Source organism: Mesoplodon bidens (assembly GCF_964165515.1).
Source record: "Mesoplodon bidens genome assembly, chromosome: 7".
NCBI lineage: Eukaryota > Metazoa > Chordata > Mammalia > Artiodactyla > Ziphiidae > Mesoplodon > Mesoplodon bidens.
The window spans coordinates 69,149,647-69,176,436 of record NC_138164.1 but is presented as its reverse complement, the minus strand read 5'-3'; the positions used below and the strand labels follow the sequence as shown (position 1 = coordinate 69,176,436).

General features: G+C 42.9%; 1 protein-coding gene across 4 annotated transcripts in view; it reads left to right on the top strand.

Moving 5' to 3' along the window:
* The first annotated feature begins 697 nt into the window (after positions 1–697).
* The window catches only part of RAB30 (RAB30, member RAS oncogene family), an 85,551-nt gene continuing 59,458 nt past the window's right edge, over positions 698–26,790 (top strand). For all 4 annotated transcript variants that reach the window (XM_081239124.1, XM_081239123.1, XM_081239126.1 and 1 more), the window contains exon 1: positions 698–880. The gene's annotated coding sequence lies outside the window, so the exon portion shown is untranslated. The remainder of the gene's footprint in view (positions 881–26,790) is intronic.

Below are 26,790 nucleotides of genomic sequence, written 5' to 3'. Positions count from 1 at the left end.
AAATGAATGACAAGAAGATAAAAATAAATTTGGGAGAGCCCAACTCCGTAGGTGGAAGCTTCTCCGACCAAAGGCGGCAGAATCGCCACCCGGGGTCTCCGCACCCCCCAAAAATCACAACCGCCCCGACTATCCTATTAGCGGGTCTCAATGATGCTCTGAGCCCAGGAGTAAACTGACTCCCTCAATCCCTTAGTTATAAAATGGAGCAAGAGGAGTAGAGGGCCTCCGCAGCCCCTGCAAGACCGTGAGGTCAAGGCCCACTCGGTCTCTCATGCCGCCACCAGACGGACGCGTCCTACTCAGTCCCCAGATGCTGCCTCCATCCCCCGGTGCCCAGGTTTGGAACCCAGGCTCTCCGACTGGCTTGTGCTCCTCCTCACCGTCCCCTCTGCACCACCACTCGGCTCCCGCGTTCCCTAAAACCTCAGACGGCTCCGCAGAAACGTCCTAGCACTCCTAACATGGCGGCCAAGTCCCCTTCTCTCCCTTTGCCAGCTCTGGGCGGGTCCGACCTTGGCGCATTTTGGGCATTGTAGTTCCGGCAATAGCCTCTGTGTCCCCGCCAGGCCTTGAGGAGACTACAATTCCCAGAATGCATCGCACCTGAGCATGGCTATTGGGGCCTTTTGGACAGAGGGATGATGTCATTGCAAAAACCCCACTGCATTCATTGTGCTAAGGTCTATCCACCCCCCTGCTGCTGCTAGGCTTGCGATTGCCGCTCGCTCCAGCTGAGCTAAGAGTAGCAGCAGCACCAGGGCAGGGACTGACTCCAGCCCTTGGACTTAGGACATCGCAACACCTTCCCTTGCGTGCGTGACTCATTCGCACATCCTTTCTGTTTATGCCTGGGGTGGGGAGAAAAATCCCAAACCAGGTGAGTTGAAGTGATTTATTCAAATGGTTCTTACCAAGTTATTCCTCCCGCTTAGTTCTCAAGCCTTTCTTTTGGGAAGATGGGGGCGGGAGGACTGGGGAGGTGCTCGCAAACGCTGCTAAGCGAAAAGCTCTGTGCAATTTGGGTCACTGCAAAGAACAACTCCAGCAACCTTCCCCCGCCGGAGGACCTATGCCTGCCAGTTCCCTAGTCGCAACTCCCCTCAACCTTTTTGGAGGCTGGGAGAGGGGGCTGGGCTGGGGAGGACGTTGGGAAGTGCTCTTGGAAAATCAGAGGAAGGCAGAGGTTGGGGGACTGCAGTCCTGTCACACACGGCCCTAGTGCTGAGATTTGAGTGGGAAGGGGTGATGCGTGGGGAGAAATGGAGACAGTGATTTAATGTGGTCGCACTACTTTGGAACATTTCATGTCACTTGGGCGAGCACACACTATTCATTTTTAAGATGAGCGTGCTTCTGAGTAGGTTAAGTTTTGTGGGGCTTTATTTTATGTATGTGTGTGTGTCTACGTCGTTTGTCTCGCCTTTTCTGCTGATTTGAGGTGACAGTGTCCTTTAATGGTGCACTCCGTGCCTGTCAGGAACATTTCACGTGTCTCGTGAAGGTTCTCTTGGGCTTCTAGATGCAGCATTTTTGTTAAGTGTTTTTCTTCTCCCAACTGCAGGATTTCAGGATTGTTTGGAAGTGGAGCCGACGGATTTGTGCTTGTGTGAGTGTTTTAAATTACATTGCAATAGGCTCCTTGCCACTGACAATGGTACCATAATGAGCTGCCGTTTCCTGAGGCACAGTCACCAGTAACGGTTTGGAGAAGAGATCATTAGGGACACTCCAGTTCATTTTAAAGCATTAGGGAAAGGAAAAGTTAGAAGCGCCATTAACCTTCATTTGCCATTACTGAAAGGTACGCATGGAAGAGTGATCCTGGAGGTTGAAACCGAGGAGGATAGTAGAGGTTTTTTTTTGCTTTTTGGTTTTGGTTTTTAAACAAACTGACACGTTTAACAAGACAGAGAGCATTTTGACCCGTATGATATTGGCTCTCTTCTTGTAAGAGTTAGTAGGATGATTAGTACAATAAATATGTTATTTTGAAATAAACAGCTGGCTGACTCCAGAACAGATGGGGCCAGTCTTAGCTGAGAGATCTACAACCTTGGAAATGAATGGACCTGGGGTCAACCACACCCCCTCTTGGAATGTCAGAAGGAGAAATGCCAGAGTGTTTTATGCTTAACTTCAAAACGCTAAACCTTTCATAGCCAAGGCAGGCATTGGGGGAAAGTCATTACTGGTTGTCTTCTGTTGCTGAACCAATTTTGTTCATTTTTAATTCAGACCCTTAGGTCTCCAAAGTTGCAGCTGGGCGATGCTTCGTTAAATGCTGCTTGTTACTGAATGCAAAGGACAGTCCATTGTATGGGCTTTGTGGTAGAGTGATTTATTGGGATGCAATGAGCAGCTTTGGGATTTGGGAAAAGATGGACTGCCTGGCTTTGCTTCTCTCTCTGTTTTTCTGTTGCTTACTGTCTGCTTTGCTGAGCATCCCTCCCGCTGTACCTTCCTTTCCCCACCCCTCTGTGTCTCTTGAAGTTCTTCCAGTTTCTTTCCCTGCCTCTCCATTTGCCATTCTCATTTTTCCTCTGTGTTTCAAAATCTCCCTTCTATCGCCAGTAGATGACATCTCTTTCTCTAAGTCACTTTCACTTTTCTCTGAATACCCTCTCATCCATTCTCTTCTTCACCCAGAAACTCCAGGGTGAATGAGAATGTGCTAATAGTTATTCTACAGAGTCCTCATTGAAGAGGCTTTGCCTTTTCTTTTTCTTGCAGTTGGTGCTTGGCAGGATGAACAGCAACGAACCTGACCCCTTGGCCTGGTTTGTGGCTTCTGTGACAGACATAGTTTGGCCTCAGCAGCACGTGGACAGTGAACTGTTGCGGTTGAGCCCATGCCACTTTTCCTTTCCTTGGTACCTGTATTAAGAGCTGCCAATGCATTAGCGAGGTTTTTAAATGCTCTACGCAAAATGTTCTCATAATTCCCAAAGAACAAGTAGACTTCGAATGGCTTCTGCCTCATTTAATACTTTTTTTTTCCTTTTCCTGCTTTAGTATGTGGTGGGAAGGCTGTCTTTTCCCCTCCCTTCCCTGTTGATTGCTGAGGAGCAGGTCCAGGTGGCCAAACTAGCCATTTGGGTTTTTTTTTTCTTAAGGTGCTTGGAGCAGCAACAGCTTTTCCTCCTGTTATTTCTTCTCCTTTGTGGATGAAAGAAGTTTGTTATTTTATAAACTTCCTATTAAGGAAAAGGATGTGGTAGTGGTTATGTTTGTGTAAGACAGTGCTTCTCTAGGCATGAAAAGTCTAACTGCTGCCCATCTGGAGGCAACTAGTGTGACAGGCAGATTCAGAAGCTGTCATCTTGGACCTCTCACTCATCATCTTTTCATCCCTCTTCTAAGCTGTGCCCTCTCCTACCCAGGGTTTTTAGTGTTTTAGGGAGGAGAAATGAGCAGAATGGAAGGTTAGTTTTGGCCCTATCACTGCTATCTCTGTGACCTTGAAAAACTATGCATTTCTTTCTCCCTTATTTTATTTTATTTAAACATTTATTTATTTATTTATTTATGGCTGCATTGGGTCTTCATTGCTGCACGCGGGCTTTCTCTAGTTGCGGTGAGCGGGGGCTACTCTTTGTGGCGGTGCACGTGTTCTCATTGCAGTGGCTTCTCTTGTTGTGGAGCACGGGCTCTAGGCACGCAGGCTTCAGTAGTTGTGGCACGCAGGCTGTAGAGTGCAGGCTCAATAGTTGTGGCGCATGGGCTTAGTTGCTCTGCGGTCTGTGGGATCTTCCCGGACTAGGGCTTGAACCTGTGTCCCCTGCATTGGCAGGCGGATTCTCAACCACTGCTCCACCAGGGAAGTCCTCTCCCTTAGTTTAAATCCTTTGCAAAGGGATAAGAATCCTTTCCCCTTGGTTTACTTGGCCTGATGTTATGGCCTCAGGCTGTCCTTCTGTCAGCAGATATGGTGAGCAGCTACTATATTCTAAGGACTGGATACCTCAGTGAAAAGAGACGCTTCCACTGCCATCATGGAGCTTATGTTCTAAATAGGGGAGATAATCATTGGAGAAGTAATTGCAGGTGTGATGAATGCTCCTGCCAAAGGGGGATGTACTACAAGGTGGTATAGAAGTGCCTAATGTGGTGTGCTTCCCTTGTTTGGGGGAATCAGGGAAGGCTTCCTGTAGGAAGTGACATTTCAAGAGACTTGAAGAGTGAGTGTAAGTAATTTAGGACTGCAATGGGAGGTGCTGAGAATGGGAACAAAGGGCAACTGCATGTTCAAAATACAAAGGAAAGCGATAAATATGAGGATTTAAAAGGTTAGTATATGGAGGCAGAGCAAGGGAGAGAGACCGGAATGAAGACAAATGAGGCTGGAGAGGTGGACAGAGTCTAGAGAGTGGGCAGTTTTCTGAGCCACAGGTGAATTTGGTCTTTATCTTAAGTGAACGGCTTTAATTAGCTAGATGAATTACATATGCAGGTAGAATGATGTTAAAACCATCACGGTGGCTGTTAAGTGGGAAAGAGACTGGAGAGAATTAGCCAAAGTGAACGTGAGATGAGGTAGCACGTCATTTTTGTAGTCTACATGTGGCATGGTGGTGGCTTGGATCTAGGGTGGTGGCAGGGGCTAGGAGAGAAGGGAAGAGATTGGAGAGACACTAAATTTGAAGATTATAAGTGATAAGACTGTAGACTGATTGGATGTGGGTGGGTATAGGGAAAAGAGGGAGTCGAGATGACTTGAGTTTTTCCTTGAGCCACTGGAGATGCTGCTTACAAGAGAAAGGTAACATTCGCTGGGGACCAGATTTTTGTTTGTTTTTTCAGGGAGGAGGAACTTTTGGTCATATTGAGTTTGAGCTTCCAGGAAGGCATCTAAGATCTCTCACTCACCCTGTCTGTGTGTAGGATGCAGCATGGTGGAATGGAAGAGAGCTCTGGTGAGGCTTTCTAAGACTGAATACTACTTATTTATTAGCTGTATGATTTTGGACACGTCATATTTTTTTGGTGAGCTTTAGTTTCCTCATCATAAGATATATTTATTCCACTAATTTATACTGATCACCAGGTATACGTGCACTGTGCTAGGAATACAGCATTGAATAAGATAGTATTTGCTTTGGAAAAATTGCTCAGGTGAGGGAGCGGAACATAAACATATAATCACACACAGAGAGGTTTGTAGGCAGTGCTAGGAGAGCACAGCCCCAAGGAGGACGGACTTTCATGCTTCCTTGGCGGGGGAGGAGCAGTGTTCACAAAGTTGATGGTGACCTTTGACCTGAGACATGGAGGCCAGAAAAAACTCACCAGGCTGGGTTCTCAGGCACCTAATAGAGTGCCTTGCACAAACTGGGGACTCTGTGAATGTTTGTAGATTGAATAAACTAATCTAAGTCATAAGGGCCCATTCAAAAGCAGGAAATATCAACATATCGGAAGATGGCAACGAGTAATGCAAATATAAAATGTAAAATGGTGGCTTCCCTGGTGGCGCAGTGGCTGAGAGTCGCCTGCCGATGCAGGGGACACGGGTTCGTGCCCCGGTCCGGGAAGATCCCACACGCCGCGGAGCGGCTGGGCCCGTGAGCCATGGCCGCTGAGTCTGCGCTTCCGGAGCCTGTGCTCCGCAACGGGAGAGGCCCAACAGTGAGAGGCCTGCGTACCGCAAAAAATAAATAAATAAATAAATAAATAAAACGTAAAATGGTTTTAACAAATGCATTAAAATGAGGACACCCAAGCTTCTGAAATGTTTTTTGGATGACTTAAAGGGAAATTTCAGAAATATTTCAGATCTGGTTTCTTTTTGGGCTGAACTTCATTTATTCCAGTTAGTTTCTCAAAAATAATTTTGATTGTATAGAATTCCCTAGATCAATGGGTTTCAGACTTTTGAATTTTATAGATAAGTAAAAATACAAAAAATAAGATAAAATTGGGTGAGTTGTTGCCAAGGGTTATTTTTCTGTAGTAAAGATATTTTAAAAATATGTCCTCCTTCGCTTTATCTCATGAAATAAAGGACATTTTATATCAAAAGTTGTAGAAAGAACTTAATTTTAAAATTAAAAATATATTTAGCTTTGTGAAAAATTCTCTATTTTTTTCATTTTGTTGCAGAATAGTAAAAAACAAGACAAACAAATACCAGAATGTTAAAATAATTTATGGAACCATTGCCCTATTTTCTTGGCTATGGTGGAAAGGTGGCCCATCTCTAAATATTTCCAAGTTTGGAATAATTTTGTATGGACCACAGATAATTTATTTTCAGTTTATTCTTCACAGGAATTCAACCCTTGAAAGCTAGGTAGGACTCCTCAAGATTAGTTTAAGGTAGGGCTTTTTTTTGCTGTACACGGGCCTCTCACTGTTGTGGCCTCTCCCGTTGTGGAGCACAGGCTCCGGACATGCAGGCTCAGCGGCCATGGCTCACGGGCCCAGCCACTCCGCGGCATGTGGGATCTTCCTGCACTGGGGCCCGAACTTGCGTCCCCTGCATCGACAGGCGGACTCTCAACCACTGCGCCACCAGGGAAGCCCTAAGGTAGGGCTTCTTAACTTGTCACTGGAAGATCCTCAGGGAGACCATGAACCCCAGAGATCATTTGTTTGTGTGTGTGTGTGTGTGTGTGTGTGTGAGTTCACATGTGCATGTGTGCACTTTCCTATCACTACATGTGTGTCCTTGGGCAAGTGACTTAACCTCTTTGAACCTCTTTCTTTGCATGATTGTCCTGAGGTTTAAATGAGATAATACATTTTGAAATGTCTGGCACTGTGCCTGGAATAGCTGGTGCTCATTGAAGCTGTTTTTGACATTATTTATTACTTTACATATTTTATTTATTGGCTGATGCTTTCTTCGTACCCACAGTGACACAATGAAGAAAAAGATAACTCAGTGTAACTAGACAACTTGATGCAATGGGAAGTACACAACATCGCCAAGGTAGAATTTTTGCCAGAAATGTTTAACCTAAATCTAATCATGAGGAAATAGTCAGGCAAGTCCAGATTGTGGGACATACTGCAAAACAGCTGGCCTGCGATCTTCGAAAATGTCAATGTCATGAAAGAGAAACAAAACAAAAGAAAACAAAATGAATGGGGGACTAATCTAGATTAAAAGAGACTAAAGTGCTGTGACAACCAAATGCCACATGCAACCCTTGATCGGATCCTGGACTTAAAAAAAAAAAGCTATAAAGGACATTGTGGGGACAGTTGGGGAAATTTGAATGGGAGCTGCATAGGAGATGACAGTGTAACAATAGTAGTTTTCTTGGATGTGATAATGATTCTGTCTGCTTAGCCTGCCGCATTGTGGATATTGGTATCCAGGTCAGTTGCCCATTCCTGAATGTCATGTTTAGGAATGTCACAGCAAAGCTAGAAGACATCAAGGCCTGCTTCAGAAGATAGTGATTTTCTTGATAACTGCACATATTTAATTAGCCTATGGGCTGGAATACCATTTGTTGGCAGATATTGTAGGTGACCTTTTCTGTCCTTTCTAACCATGATTCTGTCATTCCCTAAGAGTGCAAACTTCTACAGCCAGCACTCTTTATTTCTAGAGGTAGTAATACAGGTAGAGCGCTAGCGGTTTCCAAAGTGAAGAGCAAAGATAAGCGGGGCTATAACTCAGGAGTAGAGCATTTGACTGCAAAGAGGAAAGGCCACGAAAGAGCACATAAATATATATCTTAAATTAGTTTTTTGATTCTAGACATAACATAAGATTAAGCAAAATTCATTACAGAAATATACAACGAACTACTGTACAAAGGGAAAATTCCCTTAATTCCACCCCCCATAGTCAATTGTTGCGATTTTGATGTGTATGGCGGTCATTTTGTCCCACACATATGCTAACGATATTATTATAATACGTATTCTGCTTGCTCTTTTACTTAATATATTTCAGGCATTTGCCCCGTGTATTTGCATGTTCCTCTAACTTGCCCTTTTCAGTGGCTGTTGGACACTGCTGCAGTGAGCATTTGAGCATGCATCCTTTTGTAATGAACTTGTGGGAATATCTCTGTAGGATTCATTTCTGGGGTAGAAATGCTGGGTCAAAGGGCACGGACAGTTTCCCTTTAATTGCCCCCTGATTTAAATTCTTATCGCAGGGACTTCCTTGGTGGTCCAGTGGGTAGGACTCCGAGATCCCAATGCAGGGGGCCCAGGTTCGATCCCTAGTCGGGGAACTAGATCCCGCATGCCTTAACGAAGACTGGTGCAGCCAAAATAAATAAAATAAGTATTAAAAAAAATTCTTATCGCAGTCTTTGACACTGCCATTTGTCAAGTCCATTAGCCACTTGGGCTACCCTCTCTTACTAAGGGAAGGAATTTGTGATGGGTGGACAGAAAGTGGGGAAAAATGGAATTAAGAGTTCCTGCTGGTTTTTGTGATGGCTGTAGTAAAGGTTGATATGTAAATAACATGGAAACCTCTGGAAGAGAGAAATAAAATATATTTCCCAGTCTGCAACACAGCAGGATGTTTAAAAAGTGATCTGAAATAGTAAAGCAGCCAAGAGTTTTCCCCCAGAAAATTCTGCAGAAAAATTTTATTTTTGAGTTAAGGTTAACTTCACTAAAATGCGGACACCATCAACCTTGAAGTGAAAATAACCTCTTCTGCTCACTTCCTCTCCATCTCCGTCACATAACCACACAAGAAAGGGGAATTTAAGCTCCACTGTTTTAATATCTGAAGCACGTGGTAAAAAGGCCTGATTTTTCATCTTTCTGAATATCCACAGAAGCAATCCCAAGGCAGATTTTTGGCATTTTTTTTGTAGAAAAGGTCTGAGTTTAGGAGTGGCCATCAGTGACTCACTGTCCCAACAGAGACCCTGGGATCGCTGAGCTGTGAATTATTTCCATTCTTTTAGCCAGTTATTTTCGTTCTTCTGTGGCTGGGTTGAGCAAACACAAATTTGAGTTGTGTGCTAGGTGGGTAATTTGTCTTTTCAAGCCTCAGTTTATTCATCTCCAAAATGGGGATTATTGCGAGGCTCAGATGAGATAATGTGTGTAATAGGGCTTTGGCAAATTTATGTGCACATAAATATGTGTTTTTGTTAAGGTGTTGCTGTCTCTGGCTGGGCCAGCTCATATTAATCTTTCCTCTAATTCCAGTGGCATCTGTTACCCAAAAGACTTTCTTTAGGCATTCTGTCTCATAATGTCTTATTATTATGTCTTCATCCAATATTTGTGAGCATAAGCTAAATGCAAATTCTTCTGCTGGGTGTTCTGATAGGGAAACAAAGGTGGAACCATCCAGGAGCTTTCCTTCTCTGCTTTTATTCTAGGAGACTAATATCATTTTTTTTGAGACTAATATCTTTTAATGAGAGTCTTCAATAATATATACTTTACAAAGGTGTATTATGTATGCTGTCTTATTCTGTCAACCTGGGCGGTAGATTTTAGCTCCACTTTTCCATGTAAATGAGGAAACAAATTCTTAGTGACGTTAGGTAACTGGTTCTGTTTTGTTTTTTAAAGTTACCTAACTTAAAAAAAATTTGCAGTTGTAGGCCCCAGGTAGATTTTCTGGAACCGAAACCTTACTTCATCTCCAGCTGCTTCCTGTTTTTGCCTTGCCATCTGATCAAAAGTGTAAGCATTCTGAAGGCAGGACTGGCTGGCTGGTGGTGTTTACTTTGATTTGGTTTATTTTACCCATGGGCACAGGGGAGGAGCTTTTTGTAATTGTATTGAGTTAGTTGAAGCCATGATGGGAACAATCATAGCACCTACTAGGTGTCAGGTGGTTTACATGTTTGGTTTGATTTTTTTTCCCCAACTTATTTTGAAAATTTTCAAACATATAGAAAAATTGCAAAAGTATTACAGTGAACACTCTTACACCCTTCATCTAGATTTGTTTGCTTTACCATTCTGCGCATGTGCGCACACACACACGCACACATACTCACACACACACGCGCGCACATACTCACACACACACTTTTTTTTTTTTCTAACCCATTTGAAAGTGAGTTGCAGACACCACAACACTTTACCTCTAAGCATAGGAGCATGTATGTCTAAAGAACAAGGACATTCTCCCCTGTAACCACAATATCATTATATTGAAACAGTAATATTTTTCAGATTTCTCCAGTTGTTCCAATGTCGTTTATAACCTTTTGGGGGGAGGGGGACCCAGGATCTAATAAGGATTACTTACACAATGTAGTCGTGTCTCTTTAGTTTCTTTTAATGTAGCAAAGTTTCCTTGCCTTTTTTGTCTTTCATAATATTGACATTTTGATCTAAGCTGCTTTGTAGACTGTAGATTGGATTTGTCTGATTGTTTTCTCATTCTTAGACTCAGATTAAACATTCGTGGTAAGAATTCCCTGGAGGCGATGCTGCATCCCTCCCCGTGCATCACATTAGGTGACACATTCTGTCAGTCTGTCATGTCACTGGCGACATGAGGTTTGTATTTTGGATGAGGTGACATTGCCTGATATCTGCACTGTAAAGGAACACTTTTCTCTTTGTAATTAATAAAATTGTCTGTGGGGTGATACTTTGAGATTGTTTGGATATCCTGTTCCTCAAAAACTTTCATTCAGTGGTTTAAACATCTATTGATAATCCTGGCCTAGGTTAATTAACATCTATTAAAGGATGATTTTCTAATTCGCTCTTCCGTTCTGTATTTGCTTCCTGACATTTTTCTTTTTTCTTTTATTTTTTCACACACACACACACACACACACACACACTGTATTTTATTTTTACAAGAGATAAATAAACTGACACCAAGCATTGTAAATGGATGACCAAAACAAAAGCAACAATGATTGCAATTGCCAAACACGAAACACACTCATACTATGTCATAATATTGACATTCAGTCCAGTAATCCTCCACTGTAACAGCTCCTATACTTTGCAGTGAAAATTGGTTTGTATATTTTTTGCCTCTGAGCCCTTGTGGGATTTTTTTTTTATTCAAACAGAAAGTCACAAAAATTATAATCATCCTCATCAGTTCACTCAGTCCCATGTAATTAATTTTTTTTCATCTTGATCTTTTGTTAGAACTTTTATGAATTCATCAGTTTTCCATTAGAGTTCTGAAAATGCTTATTCATTCAGTTCAGCAGTATAGTCAGTTACCAGAAACCTGTACTTGTCAGAGTCTGACATTTTTCTTTTTTTTTTTAATAAAATAAATAAACTTTATTTATTTTATTAAAAAAATTTAGGCAGTAAATTTTTTCTGTATTTGTTTCCTGGCATTTTTCTGATAGATTAGCTTTCAGCTCCCCTCCTCTTTTTTTTTTTTTTTTTTGCGGTACGCGGGCCTCTCACTGTTGTGGCCTCTCCCGTTGCGGAGCACAGGCTCCGGACGCGCAGGCTCAGCGGCCATGGCTCACGGGCCCAGTCGCTCCGCGGCATGTGGGATCTTCCCGGACCGGGGCACAAACCCGTGTCCCCTGCATCGGCAGGCGGACTCTCAACCACTGCGCCACCAGGGAAGCCCCCCTTCTCTTTTATTTTTGTATTTTTATTTTATTTTTTAGTATCACTTGGATTCCTGGATTCTTTTCCCCCCAATGTGTTATAATCCATTACCAACCTTCTGCCTCCCCTCCCCCAATATTTATGCTTTTTGATACAAAAATTGTCCCAAGTTTGGCCGGTGGGAGCCAGTCTTATCTTATTGAGCCCTAAAAGCAAACTGATAAAGTAGGTGGAATTTTGCCCACTTTATGAAGTGAGGAAATTAAGGCTTGGAAAATACAAGTAACTTTCCTAGAGGCATGTAGCTAGTAGCTAGTTAGCAGAGGAGGTTAGATGCAGACCCGGTTCCAACTAACTCTGAAGTGGTTCCTGCTATTGGTGCTGTCTCCTGACAGTCCAGGAGCAGAATGTTACCTGATAAAACCAAGTTAAAAAGGAGGCACACCCTGGTGGTGCAGTGGTTGAGAATCTGCCTGCTAATGCAGGGCACACGGGTTCGAGCCCTGGTCCGGGAAGATCACCTGGAAGAATCCCACATGCCACAGAGCAACTAGGCCCGTGAGCCACAACTACTGAGCCTGCGCGTCTGGAGCCTGTGCTCCGCAACAAGAGAGGCCGTGATAGTGAGAGGCCCGCTCACTGCGATGAAGAGTGGCCCCTGCTTGCCACAACTAGAGAAAGCCCTCGCACAGAAACAAAGACCCAACACAACCAAAAATAAATAAATAAATAAATATTTTAAAAAAAGAAAGCACAAACATTGTATCATTGTTGCTAATAGCAAATGATTGGCAAAAACCTTAAGTGTGCATCAGTGGGAAACTGGTTAATTAAATGGGTATGTTCACAAAAGGGAAAGCTATTAAACTACAAACAAAAATGAGGGTTTCTCTAAGTATTGATATGCGAAGATCTCCAAGCATATTTTAAGTGAAAGAAGGATGATCCAAAAAGAAGAAGAAAAGAAGAACGCTGGTGTAGAAGAGTGCATACTTTGTGAAAGCAGTGGGGATAAGAAAATACATTTGAGGGCTTCCCTGGTGGCTCACTGGTTGAGAGTCCGCCTGCCGATGCAGGGGACACGGGTTTGTGCCCCAGTCTGGGAAGATCCCACATGCCGCGGAGCGGCTAGGCCCGTGAGCCATGGCCGCTGAGCCTGTGTGTCTGGAGCCTGTGCTCCGCAACGGGAGGGGCCACAGTAATGAGAGGCCCGCATACCAAAAAAAAAAAAAAACATTTGAATTTGGAAGGATATAAGATAACAGAATGGTTACAGGTACAGGGCAGTAGGAGTGAATGGGGTGTGTGTGTACATAGTGAGCTTTCTTAAGATTTACTATTTTATATAACACTGCCTTAAAAAAATTTTTTTTAAATTATTTATTTTATTTATTTTTGGCTGCATTGGGTCTTTGTTGCTGCACGCGGGCTTTCTCTAGTTGTGGTGAGCTGGGGCTACTCTTCATTGCGATGTGTGGGCTTCTCATTGCAGAGGCTTCTCTTGTTGCAGAGCACGGGCTCTAAGCGCACGGGATTTAGTGGTTGTGGCTCGCAGGCTTTAGAACGCAGGCTCAGTAGTTGTGGTGCACGGGCTTAGTTGCTTCGCTGCATGTGGGATCTTCCCAGACCGGGGCTGGAACCCCTGTCCCCTGCATTGACAGGCGGATTCTTAACCACTGCGCCACCAGGGAAGTCCTATAATGCTGACTTTTAAAATAGCTTTATTGAGATGTAATTCACACATCACACAATTCACCCATTTAAACTGTACATACAATTCAGTAGTTTTTTAGTATATTCACAGAGTTGTGCAGTCATCACCAAAATCAATACTTAGAGCATAGTGTTGTCGTGAAGATTAAACAGGGCCCTGTGTTTCAAGTCTCACCCTGGTGCCCTTCACCTAATGGACCTCGACGTCATTTGGGTATCCTGGGTGGGTAAGGCAGCAGTAGCCCTTAGCTGTTGTTTGGGAGCCAAATTAAAATTGACACGTAGCATATGGGGAAAGTATTGTTCTGAATTCAAAATTGGAAGGTATGGTCTGACAAAGAATTTTTACCCTTATTTATAAACTAATTGCAAGGTCTTACAAAATATATGTATATCATCACATTTAGTCATCCATTTAACAGATCATCTCAGCATAGAGTTAAATTTACATGAAGTCATGATTGTCCTAGGAAAGTTAGGAGTTATGGTCCCTTGGGGTCACATTTGGGCCAATATTAGCATTCGGGCGACTCTGTCTTACCTTCTCTTTTTCTTCCCTTCCCTCTCCTCCACCACACAACTGAGTTTCTGATTTTGTCTCAGAGAGCCATTTAAATTAGCCATGGCAAATGTTAATTGTTTTGGCAGACAAAAAGAAACTCGACTAAGCTTTTCCTTCTAAGATTTAAGAACTCTACTTTCTAAGAGCTAACTTTGGAAGGAATGTTTCTGGTCTGGAAAATTTGGATAGCAACCTCAAAAGGAATTCATGTCCAAGAAGATCTGGGAGTGGCGTGGGGACACTCAATTTCCTTTGAGACAGATCGAAATAAATACTTCTGTCTGAAATAGTAATAAAGATCTATTTATTTCTTTCATCGTTTTGTTAAAATGTTCAAAACATGAATGATCAAATTCAAAATAGATTTAGCCCAGGCACCAAAAAAAACCCTCAAGTCATCCTGATTAAAAAAACGTTTATGAGGGACTTCCCTGGTGGCACAGTGGTTAAGAATCCGCCTGCCAATGCAGGGGACACGGGTTCGAGCCCTGGTCTGGGAAGACCCCACATGCTACAGAGCAACTAAGCCCGCGAGCCACAACTACTGAGCCCACATGCCACAGCTACTGAAGCCCACGTACCTAGAGCTCGTGCTCCGCAACAAGAGAAGCCACTGCAATGAGAAGCCCACGCACCGCAATGAAGAGTAGCCCCCGCTCTCCGCAACTAAAGAAAACCCACGCGCAGCAACGAAGACCCAACACAGCCAAAAATAAATAAATACATAAATTTATTTTTTAAAAAAGAAAATTACAAACAAACAAACAAACACAAAAAACGTTTATGAGATCTTAGGCTGCTTTGCTGAGTGAGATGATTCTTAGTACAACATTTAAGTCTGTCCCTTTGATGTGACAAAGTTTTCAGCTCCCAGAACCGCAACTGTGTAGCTCAAGATTCCATGTTTAGTGATACCAGTCTGGATTCATTGTAACTGCTGTATAGTGTCTTTCTGTTTTGACTATGACCTGTCATAAATTGTTTGGTTTCAGAATTCTGTACGTTCTTTGCTTTTAAAGTCATCTTGGCCAGGAAGCTAAATGGCATGTTTGTATGTGTAATAAGTTACTTTTATTATATAACTTTATAATAATAATATTGGCAAACATTTTTTGAGTTTATGGTGTGCCAAGTGCTGTGCTAACTGCTTTACATAAGTTATAGTATTTAATTGTGGCAAAAACCACATAAAGAAACTGAAGCTCTGAGAGCTTAAGCAACATGTCTAAGATCACATGACTAAGAAGAAGCAGATCCAAGACCAGAAATCAAGACTGTCTTACTGCAAAGACTGTGCTTTTCTGCTGTGTAATACTGCCATTTTGCAAATTTGTGTGTGGAAGATCATTACTTTTTTCATCTTTGGAGCAGATTACTGTCTTATTTATTTGATAGGTATTTATTGAGTGCTCATCATGTGTCAGATATCTTGAGAACTATAGAGACCCACCCTTTGTCATTGAAAAATTCACACTTAAGTAGAGGAGATAAAACAGATATACCTCTATACACCCATGTTCATAGTAGCATTATTCACAATAGCCAAAAAGTGGAAGCAACCCAAGTGTCCATCAACAGATATATGGATAAGCAAATGTAGAATGTACATGCAATGGAATATTGAATAATCATTCAATGTATTCAGCCTTGAATGTAGTTCAAAGCTGAATAGCCTTGAAAAGGAAGGAAATTATGACACATGCTACAACATGGATGAACCTTGAGGGCATTACGCTATGTGATATAAACCAGACACAAGTGGACAAATATTGTATGATTCTACTTATATGAAGTACCTAGAGTAATTAAACTCCTAGAGACAGAAAGTAGAATGGTGTTTGCCAGGGTATGGGAGGAGGAAGCAATAGGGGAGTCGTTGTTTAATGGGTATAGAGTTTTGGTTTTGCAAAATGAAAAAGTTCTGGAGATAGGCTGCACAACAATGTGAATATACTTAACAGTACTGAACTGTACACTTAAAAATGGTTAAGATGGTAAATTTTACATTATATGTATTTTGCCACAATTTAAAAAACCAAACAGATACACCCCTCTACTCTAGGGTGGAAAGTAATTAGTGAGACAGGAAGGACTGAAGACATCATAGGAACGAGAGAGGGCTTTCTAGACAGGGCATATATAGCTGGGTAATGGAAGATGGGTAACAATTGTGTGGCAATGAGGAAGGTAGCAAGGGCAACCCAGGTGAAAGGAACAGTGAGCAACATTACAGAGGCTACTTGGCTTTAAAATCCAATTCCAGCAAGAAACAAACTCCAAGTACATGGCTCTATAATTATGGGTGTCCCAGCCACCTTCCACGTGGGCAGAGATTTAAGTATAAAGTCTAAGCCAGGATCATGAAGTCGTGGTATGCTAGACAGGGACTCATTCATGATTCATTCAGTAAACATTTGTTTAGCACATAGTGCTGATGCTATGCAAGGCACTTTATGTATGTTGGCAGATTTAATACCCCCAACAACCCTGGAGTTGTTAATAGCCCCAATTAGCAGATGCAGCCACTGTGACTCAGAGAGATGTAGCAATTTATCCAAAATCACATGACTGATAGGTAGCAGAAGACGTCTCCGGGGAGCCCATGCTGTGTCTACCAAGCTACACTGCCTCCCCTTGGGGGTGAGTGTGAAGTGATGTCTGCCTTTGAACTCACAGTCAAAATGGCATGTGACTGCCACCACTTGTCATCTTCTTACTGCCTTTGAGGCTACCTTGGCTGAGTCATCTTACAGCTCTGAGCCTCAGCTTCCTTATCTGTGAAATGAAGCCCTTGTATTCGACTAGATTATTTCTAAGGTTTCTTGCAGATCTAAAAACACTTTTTGTTTATTCATCCATCTATCCATCCATCGATCCAATGTTAATTCAGTATCTGTTACGCACCAGGTACTGTGTCGGTAGTTTCTGGTAATCGAGATTTGGTAGAACACTGTTCTTGCCTGAAAGGAGATTGTAGACTAGTGAAGGAGGCATAAAATAGATGACTATTGTGTAGTACAGTCAAAGCACTGGTAGTGGTATATACAGAAGACCTAGAGGAGGGGCATGGCCCTGTCTTGGATAGGTGGATGTCAAGAGGAAATGGTCCCAAAGACCAGGAAGGTAATGAAGAAGAAGACCACAAGATCCTCATCCTTCCTGTTGTCCCTGTGTTCACAGGCACACTACATACTGATCAAATTCAGTAAAGCTTTGGTGAGCTCAAAACTCTTTTATTTTAAGCCTTGTGGAAAGTTTAGTCGAATTTGCCAGTTGTTAAGTGCAGCTATGTGCTAAATATCCATAAGGTTTGGATTCTCTTTCAGACTGGAGAAAGGTTATAAGGTTGCAGTTGTTTGTTTGTTTGTCTAAAGGAATTTAGTAAGCATGAAGTAGACTAATAAGAGGCCCAAGGGCCTGGAGTTATTTGAGATGTTCACAGCTAAAGTCGCAGATGCTTATATTTCAAAGAGGCAAAGTGAAATGGCCAAGATATTGGATAATATACATGATCCTGTCAAGACTACTAAGGACTGGTGAATTACTAAGAATTAGAATGACCAAGTATTAGAATTCTAACACTAAGGAATTGAAGTGAGGATTGAGGGGGAAAAGAACTAATATTTATTGAGCAGCTTTTATATATCAGACACTGTGCTATGCCCTTTACATTAATAATTTTGTTTTATCCTCCCCACAGTCCTGTAAGGTCAGTGTTGTATCCTTTACAGATATTGAAGCTGAGGCTCAAAGAGGTTGTGACTTGCTTAAAGTCCCAGCTACCAAGAGACTGAGCAGTGGCTCAAGCCCAAGTTGTTCAAATCAAGGCCTTTGCTCCTTCCACTATCCCATGTCTCTTCAGGATCCTGGATTTTTCTATTTCTGGGAGAACTGTACCAGGGTACAGGACCTCCCTCTCATCCTTGGAGCCTGGGAAATAGTGATATTCAGGAGAGGCCCACTCCTCAGTTTTCCCAACACCCCAAAGGGCAGCTCCCCCAATTTCCCATGTCTTCTTTCTGAGGTGGTGGATCACCAGCTGCCAGGGATGAATGGCTTTTACTAAAGCACTTTTTTTTTTTCCTTTTTCGTCTTTCCCAGGTAATATGTATGTGTTTGATCTTGGCAATTTGTCTCTCAGAAGCAGCTCATGAAAATCGTCTGAGAGAATGCTTTTTGAGGCCAGCTAAGTTTATGCATTTGATCCCCTCTCCCTCCAAAGCAAAGAGTAACTTCAGTTCATTTGCTCCAGATTCTATCTTTGGGGTCCTGAGAGAGCTTGCTGCCTGATTCTCAGAGGCTTCCAACCATGAGTTTCTGCCAGGATTACATGAGGGGCTCAGCACTCCTAACCCCCTGCTTCAGGCTCCTTTCTCCTCTGTCAAGGCCTCCCTGTGGGTACAAGCTGTGGTGTCTTGTCAGGGAGTGTTTTCCCAGCTGGGTTTGCAGGCAGACCAAGCATTTATCCCAGGCCCTTTAATGCTCCGCCACACCCCCCCGGGAAAGTTCCCACATATGACTGCATGAAACATAGAAAACTACCCTCCAAATGGGTTGATGAATTATGGCAGTGGGGAAAAGTCTTCTCCAGCTTTCTCGGCCCTGGCATTCCATAGTCTGGGTGACAACGAAATGGACAGAGGATATGGGGTCAGGAAATTGGAGCTCAAGTCTTGGCTCAAACCACAAATCCTGGGGCTGTGAGCACTTGACCTGTCTGAGCCTGTGTTTTTAGCTGTAAATGGAGAACTGACGACAATCCCAGCTTCCTACTGTCATTGTGAGAGTCAGATTACTCAATGTATAGTGTAGAAGTGCTATGTAACGAGCCCCTAGAAAGTATTATAGATGTCGGTCCTTGTTATAAAAGAAACTTGGGCTCATTGAGAGACATTTCTGGAAACTGAGCAGGATGCATGCTCTGTCATTTCTGGCTCCCAGTTCAGGCAAAACTTTTCATTGCTCACGTAGGCATTCATGGCGTTACTCTTCTGTTTATTTTTGTAATCTTTTAATTATAGTCTTATAAATGCTCCCTTAAGCTTTGGTGGTTCCTGAATATTTATTTTTGAAAATTCTGGTCAGGCTTGTATACTCATACCCAGGGCTTTGTGCCCCAGAGTAATTATCTGACTTTCTGGAGTTACATGTGGATCCATTTCCTAATAAATCCTGGGACAGCAGGGCTGACTATGTATGGTAAGTGATGTTTATCTTGCTAGGATTCTAGATGGGTGAGAACTCATGAGGGTATACCCTAAGGCAGGGTTATTACAACTTCATACATGTTTCTGTTAATAAAATGAGAATGGAGAGAGTATCTTACTGTAAGTGGCTTATGAGTTCAGAGCTAGAAGCCCTTAGAAACTGAAAAGAATCTTTTGTGATTTGTCATCAGTTTGTTGGAATTATTACTCTGTTCTGAGAAATATTCTAGATGTTCCCTTGACACTTAGGGATTGTTGCTTACTTTTATCTTCTTGCCACTTCAAATGACGGCAGTTCATTTTTCTTGGCTGTGTTCTTCAGAATTCTTCGCGTTGTAAATGAAAGACACCCAACTCAAACTAGCTTGGGCAAAGAGGGAATTTATGGGAAGAATCCTGGCATGTTTCATGTAACCATAGGAACGTTGGGTGCAGCTGGAACCAGGAAATATTACAGTAGGCAATTGCCTTAACAATCCCCCCAAATTTCAGTGCTTAACACAAATGAAGTTTATTTCTCATTCATACAACAGTTCAACATAGTTTTTTTCTGGTTAGGCTACCTTCTATGTTTAGGGACCCAGGCTCCTGCCATCTTGTGGCTCCCATCTCTTTTAGGTATCTCAGAGTTCTCTCCTTTTAACCTGAAGATGGAGAAGAAGATTGAAGGATCTCACGTGTGAGGTTTTCATGGGCCAGGTCTGGAAGTGGCTTATATTAGTTCTGTCCTCATTCCATCAGTTATTACTCAGTACATGACCCCACCTAATGGTAAAGGAGGCTGAGGAATATGGCCTAAGAAGAAAAAGAAATGGGTTTGGTGAGCATGTAGCTAGTTTGAGCCACACAGGCACTCAAATGATATCAAAACTCTGTCTCTTGCCTTTGCTTCTCTCCTACATGGCAGGGAGCATGGCCAGGGATTGCTCCTGAACGCTAAATCTCACTGTTGCTAACATCAGAGACAAACTGACCTACACTCTCATTGGCTTCAAGTAAAAAAAACTCAGGGCTTCCCTGGTGGCGCAGTGGTTGAGAGTCCGCTTGCCGATGCAGCAGACACAGGTTCGTGCCCCGGTCCGGGAAGATCCCACATGCTGCGCAGCGGCTAGGCCCATGAGCCATGGCCGCTGAGCCTGCACATCCGGAGCCTGTGCTCCGCAGCGGGAGAGGCCACAACAGTGAGAGGCCGGCGTACCGCAAAAAAACACCAAAAACAGGGCTTCCCTGGTGGCGCAGTGGTTGAGAGTCCGCCTGCCGATGCAGGGGACACGGGTTCGTGCCCCGGTCTGGGAAGATCCCACATGCCGCGGAGCAGCTGGGCCCGTGAGCCATGGCTGTTGAGCCTGTGCGTCCGGAGCCTGTGCTCCGCAACGGGAGAGGCCACAACAGTGAGAGGCCCATGTAACGCAAAAAAAAAAAAAAAAACAAAAACAAAAACTCAGAGTAATAATGATTGGCTCGCTTTGGATCATGTGACCACCCCTGGACCAATCAGTGGTAGGCGGAGGGACAGGGTTATTTAGCATAGACTGGCCATTGGGCTGCTTTTAGAGAAGGGGCAGTCATTCTGAAGGACATAGCCACTCCACTTGCCAGCCACTAAGAAGTCCCAAGCTCTCTTTTTGTTTCTACTCTTGTGGAAAATTCATTGCAACTTTACACTCACCTTTCCAACCCTTCTTACTGCAGCCACATCAAATGATTGTATTTCACTGAATCTATGACTATTATTTTTGAACGTGTAAGACTATTCTATGTACCACTGAGAAAGAAACAGAAGGTTCCAAATAAACTATGACACAATGCCAAGATGCCATCCATTGTAAAATATATCCTAATTTCTAAGCTGTCAAAATGTAAGAAAACATGTTTTTAGAATTGACGAAAGATGATATTTATTACTCCACAACCAAGCTCTATACTTTCATGCCCTAGTACCACTGGTCTTTTATTTCTTCGGTACATCCATTCATTCAAAAAATATGTATAGGCCAGGTAACAACGAATAAGACAGATTCAGTTTCTGCTCTCTTAGTACCTACTGCATCTCCTGCTTTTCATCCTGGTGTTATGAAGTACCTGCTGGGTGCTAGACAGTCTATTGGACACTGAGGACTCAAGAAAGAATATGGGGGACTTCTCTGGTGGTCCAGTGGTTAAGAATCCACCTTCCAGTGCAAGGGACACGGGTTCGATCCCTGGTTGGGGAACTAAGAGCCCACATGCTCTAAGCCCGCACACTCTAGATCCCATGCGCCACAATTAGAGAGAAGCCTGTGCACTACAACGAAAGGTACCTCGTGCACCGCAACGAAAGGTACCCCTTGCCGCAACTAAGACCTGATGCAGCCAAATAAATAAATAAATATTAAAAAACAAAGAATATGATGGGGTCCTTGTCCTCAAGGGACTTACAGCCTGGAGTAGTGGAAGCAGTGGGGTGTGGGGAGATGATCATACAAACAAACAAGTAAATAAAGGGTCACAGTTCCTGTTATTAACATCCTTACAGGGTCCAGTGGGCCCACAAAGTAGAGGAAATGGTCATTTCTGCTTTGAGGAGTGAGAATGGTTGTACCATGTTTACTAAGATGATTGTGCACTCTTAAAAGAATAAGCAGTAGTGTATTTTGAGTATTAATATGCAGTTTTCTCATATATACTTGATGATAATATCTGAGTAGTCCAATGTGTCTTCCAACACCTATTTGAATCACCTCAAGCTTCCTATGAAACTTTACATTCAAAAGGCACGTGTGGGTCTCTTTTCTTTGTTCAAATGATAATGAATAGTCTGTGAAACCTTTTATAGAGACAGAGTGAGTAGATATCAGATTTATCTTATGGTGGAGGCAGTCAGTCTGCGTTTCTGTACATTAATTACCTAGACTCCTTCCAGGGATTTTTTAAAAACCACGTGATGATTTTTTTTTTTTTTTGGCCCTAGTGGTTCTGAATCACATGCTCCAGCAGGGAGAAGAGGCAGGAACAGGTGCTCAGGGCTGTGCTGGGTCCCGCAGCAGGGGTTACAGTGATGGAATTTGGAGAAAATGTGGGTGAGGCTATTTGGCCCTGGGATCATTGCGGGGGCGGAGGGTCTTAGAGCTCCGATAATATAATCCAAGTGTTGGATTCTTTTTTTTTAAAATTAATTTATCTTATTTATTTATTTTGTCTGTGTTGGGTCTTCATTGCTGTGCACAGGCTTTCTCTAGTTGTGGTGAGCGGGGGCTACTCTTTGATGCGGTGCACAGGCTTCTCATTTTGGTGTCTTCTCCTGTTGCAGAGCACGGGCTCTAGGTGAGCGGTCTTCAGTAGTTGTGGCGCACGGGCTCAGTAGTTGTGGCTCGCGGGCTCTAGAGCGCAGGTTCAGTAGTTGTGGCACATGGGCTTAGTTGCTCTGTGGCATGTGGGATCTTCCTGGACCAGGGATCAAACCATGTTCCCTGCATTGGCAGGTGGATGCTTAAGCACTGCGCTACCAGGGAAGTCCCCAAGTGTTGGCTTCTTATCTTTAAAGCAAAATTCCAACTGGGATTAAACCCTTTTTATTGGTTGAAAAACCCATGAAAACAAGACTGAGAAGGAATGGAATTTTTTTTAATTTTTTTTTTGAAGCTCATGCAGAGGTCAGCAGCGGGTCAGTGTCTGTCTGTCTGTTCTGGCTATTGGAAAAAGTTTACCTAATGAGTCAGGAAGAGAATCCAAATAAACTATTCTTCTCTCCTCAGGTTTCTGAAAAGCCTGGAATTAAGGATTGAGATATACAGGTTGTTGTTGTTTTAACCTTCCGGGCCAGTATATTTGGGGCATGGTGCCTGGGGGTGGGGATGGGAGTGAGATGTATGAATCCACCTCTGTGGGCACCTTCAGACTCCTCTGGTCATCTGGGAGAAGAGAGAGCTCCAAGTAGCTTCTTTAGCAGAGACTGTAGAGGGCAGAATCTCCAGATCAACTTGGTTTTCCTAAGGGACAGTCTGACAAGGGAGGTTGGGGTTGTGTGTGTTGCACGTGGACTGGAGATGCTCAACTGAGGGATTGTAGACAAGCACCCCCAGGTCCATTCAGGACTCCTTGGTAGCATCCAGAAAGAGGAAGAGTGAAGGTAAGGAAGAAAAAAAAAAAAGAAAAACCAGAAACCCCCTCTTTGAAACCAGCAAAAGATATATGCCCAGGAGTGATTTATGGGTGTACAGAGAAGGAACATTAAAAGAATAACTGCTAGCTGTTTATTTTGGAAAAGTATGTGTAGTGAGAGTGGAGGTAGGCCTTATTGTCTCTGTTACCTTGCTCCAACTTCCATTAGTGATAATAGGATCATATATTCTAGACTCTCCTTGGCTGGCTGCCCTGACATAAATGTTTGAATTCTTGTTTTGGTATTGTGTATTCTTTTTCTTTTTAAAAATGTATTAATTTATTATTTATTTATTTTTGGCTATGCCGGGTCTTAGTTGCAGCATGCGGAATCTTTGTTGCGGCATGCAGACTTCTTAGTTGTGGCATGCAAACTCTTAGTTGCGGCATGCGGGATCTAGTTCCCTGACCAGGGATCGAACCCCGGCCCCCTGCAGTGGGAGCATGGAGTCTTACCCACTTAACAAGAGAGGAAAAGAGAAACAGAATGTTGGGAGCTAAATTATCCTATATGCCTTATTTTGGATGGGATTTATTCTCTTGGGCCCATGGCTATTAAGATTATCTGTTTAGATGATCTGTGTTTCTGATAGCTACTTCTAGACAGTTTTACAATTTACAAAAGGCGTCTGTTCAGGGGATGGCTAAGTGTATTTTTTATTTGGTGGAACAAGGTGAATCTTAATCCTGGTTATCTGAGCTCTGGGCCATTTTTGGTGCCGCTGTCATCCAAAGGGCCAGTAGAACTGCTGCATGGTCCCCGTGTTGTATCATTTGATACACATTGACCCAGTGTACCCTCGTGGTGGGGGATTTAGTTCTTAGGGTTACTGCTGCAGAATCCATTTATTCAATTAGACAAATAACAATTGAGCTCCTGCTGTGCGTACTGATTCAGACTTGGGAATGCTCTGTGTGCAGAGCCAGAATGGGATTGATTAAGCAGAATTAGAATGCTAACACTTCTGGGTTTAAAGGGACCTTAGAGCTCATCTAATCCAGGGTCAGCAAGCTTTAAAGGGCCAGAAAGTAAATATGTTTTGTTTAGAGAACCTCACTGGTTTAGGGGGGGTCTCTGATGCATATTATTCTTTATTTGCTTCATAACCCTTTAAAAATGTAAAACTCGGGGCTTCCCTGGTGGCGCAGTGGTTGAGAGTCTGCCTGCCGATACAGGGGACATGGGTTCGTGCCCCGGTCCGGGAAGATCCCACATGCCGCGGAGAGGCTAGGCCCGTGAGCCATGGCCACTGAGCCTGCGTGTCCGGAGCCTGTGCTCCGCAATGGGAGAGGCCACAACAGTGAGAGGCCCGCGTACCGCAAAAAAAAAAGATAATAAAAAAATAAAAATGTAAAAATCACTCTAAACTGGGGGGACCATAGGCTGGATTTGGCCCAGGAGTCATAGTTTGCCATCCTCTGATCTAATCCACTTCCCTCATTTTATCAAAGAGGAAACTGAAATGATCCTCCCCCTGCGTGCCTCCCCCCTCCCCCTCCCACCCAGGGTCACACAGCTATTTCTTGACACAACTAAATTGGTGACCCTTTGTAAAGAATCCCCAGAGGTTCAGGCCCATACCTCAAAATGCCTAGTAACTTTGCAAATGTATAGTTTTGGTTTTGGGGGAAGTTTGAATTTTAGTTAATTAAGTCATTAGGTGTCTGCCACATTCCAGGCACTGTGTCTGGGACTGAGGATGCAAAGTTAGCATGACAAAGTCCTAGCCCTCAATCAATTTAGTTGCTGGTGCAGGCAGATAAGATGACAGTGTGGAGAGTAGCATATGGGGACAAGTTGTGGGTGCCACGGGAGCACAGGAAGGCTCTCTTCCCTCAGTATGTGGGATGCTTGTGTGGATGAATGAATGAATCCATTCAATGCTCCTCCCACACTTGTATTTTGGAAACCACTACCCAGCCTAAAGGAAGGGGACAGGGACCTGGCTTCCCCTGCACTTGCCTATTTTTCTCTCTGGGGACTGATACCTTGTGCACATCCTATATATCATAGGTAGGTTATGAGATTAAAGGAACAAAAGTGAAAAACAACTCAGAGAAAGATGGTTTATTTGTTGTACCAGTTTATCTAAGCAGTGTTACTGAGACACATATGAAATCATATAAGATCAGTCATAGAGCCTTTTAATATTCTAGTGCTGGAAGGGATTTTAGAGGCCCCTTAGCTATACCCTTTCATTTAACAGATAAAGAGTGTGAGGCCCAGAGATGTTAAATTTCTTACTCTGGGTCACAGCTAATTAGTAGAATCTCAGGGTTATAAAGGACCTAAAAAGATATCTAGTATAACCACCCAGATAATAATAAATAATAATAATCATAGCCAACATTTACTGAAAGTTTACTGACATGTATAGTAATATATATTATCTCACTTAATTCTGACAGTAACTCAATGTAAGAGATATGATTACTGTCCCCACTTTACAGCTTAGGGAACTAAGCTTGAAGATATTAAATAAATTTGCCCAAATTCACACAGCCAAATGGTAGAGCCAGGATTCAAGTCCAGGCTCAAGTGCTTAACCTGCTCAGATCCCTTTACTCCAGCTTGTCTAAGTGTTTGGACTGTGCTTCTCCATTAGCTTATGAGCTCCTTGTGGGCAGGGGCCATGTCCCCTTCATCTCTGTTTCCCCATTCTGGGTTTGGCATGTAAAATTTCCTCAACAGATGTTTTCTCAATGAATGAATCAATGAGTCTATCAATCAACCCATGCTTTAAGCAGTTAACACGTCCAGTAACAAGTAAATGGGGACTCTGGCTGAGCCAGACCCATGCCCAGGTCTGCTGATGTCTAGTCCTTCTACCAGACACATATGCTAATATGCAAATGTGGGCCAGGAAAGCCCATCATTCTGCAGCTGTCTTTACAGTGTCAGTGAACAATTTTGAGAATTAATGTGCACAGAATTCTCTTTGAACGTCAAAGATCTCTTGAAGACATGACAGCCTGGTTGTTTTTTCTAATTCGGATGAAGTTTATGGAGCCACTGGAAGATGTTGCCTGTATGTGGTACCTTCTTCCTTTTGCACAACCATTTTAATTTAAAGTTCTAGTTTCAAACTATAGTCTGAGACATCCTGGGGTTTGTGGGTTAGAGAACTGAGGGATTCTGTAAGAAAAAGTGGGTATGGATTTGGCTTTGAGTCAAATAATGCCTAAAACAAATATTTTTGCTGCATTAAACTTTCAGTTTTGATGGATGAGAACAACAACTCATTAAAAGTACAGTACCTTGAGACATTTTCTTTCTTTTCTTATATAAATTGAATGTTTTTCTTACCTGGCAATGGTAACACATGGGAATGCTTGAATGGAGTTTTTTGAAGTCAAAGACATTTTAATAGATTTGTAGAGGTTGTTCTAAAAAATTAATCACTCTACCTAGATTACTGTTTTTATGTAAAGAACAGTGTGGGCTTTGTTTGCTGTTCATTGTAGGCAGACGTCCTCTATATGGCACAGGAAAGCCGAGGTCCTTGGACTTCATCTCAGAAACCCATATCCTTTGAACCTAGGCCCTTTGGTTGGTTCACATAAGTCAATACACAGCATTAATAATTGCTGCATATCACTTGGGGGAAAATTCAAATTAAATAAAGGAGGCTTTCATCTGGTTGTGAAAAAACAGATTTCCACTCTATTGATAAGAAT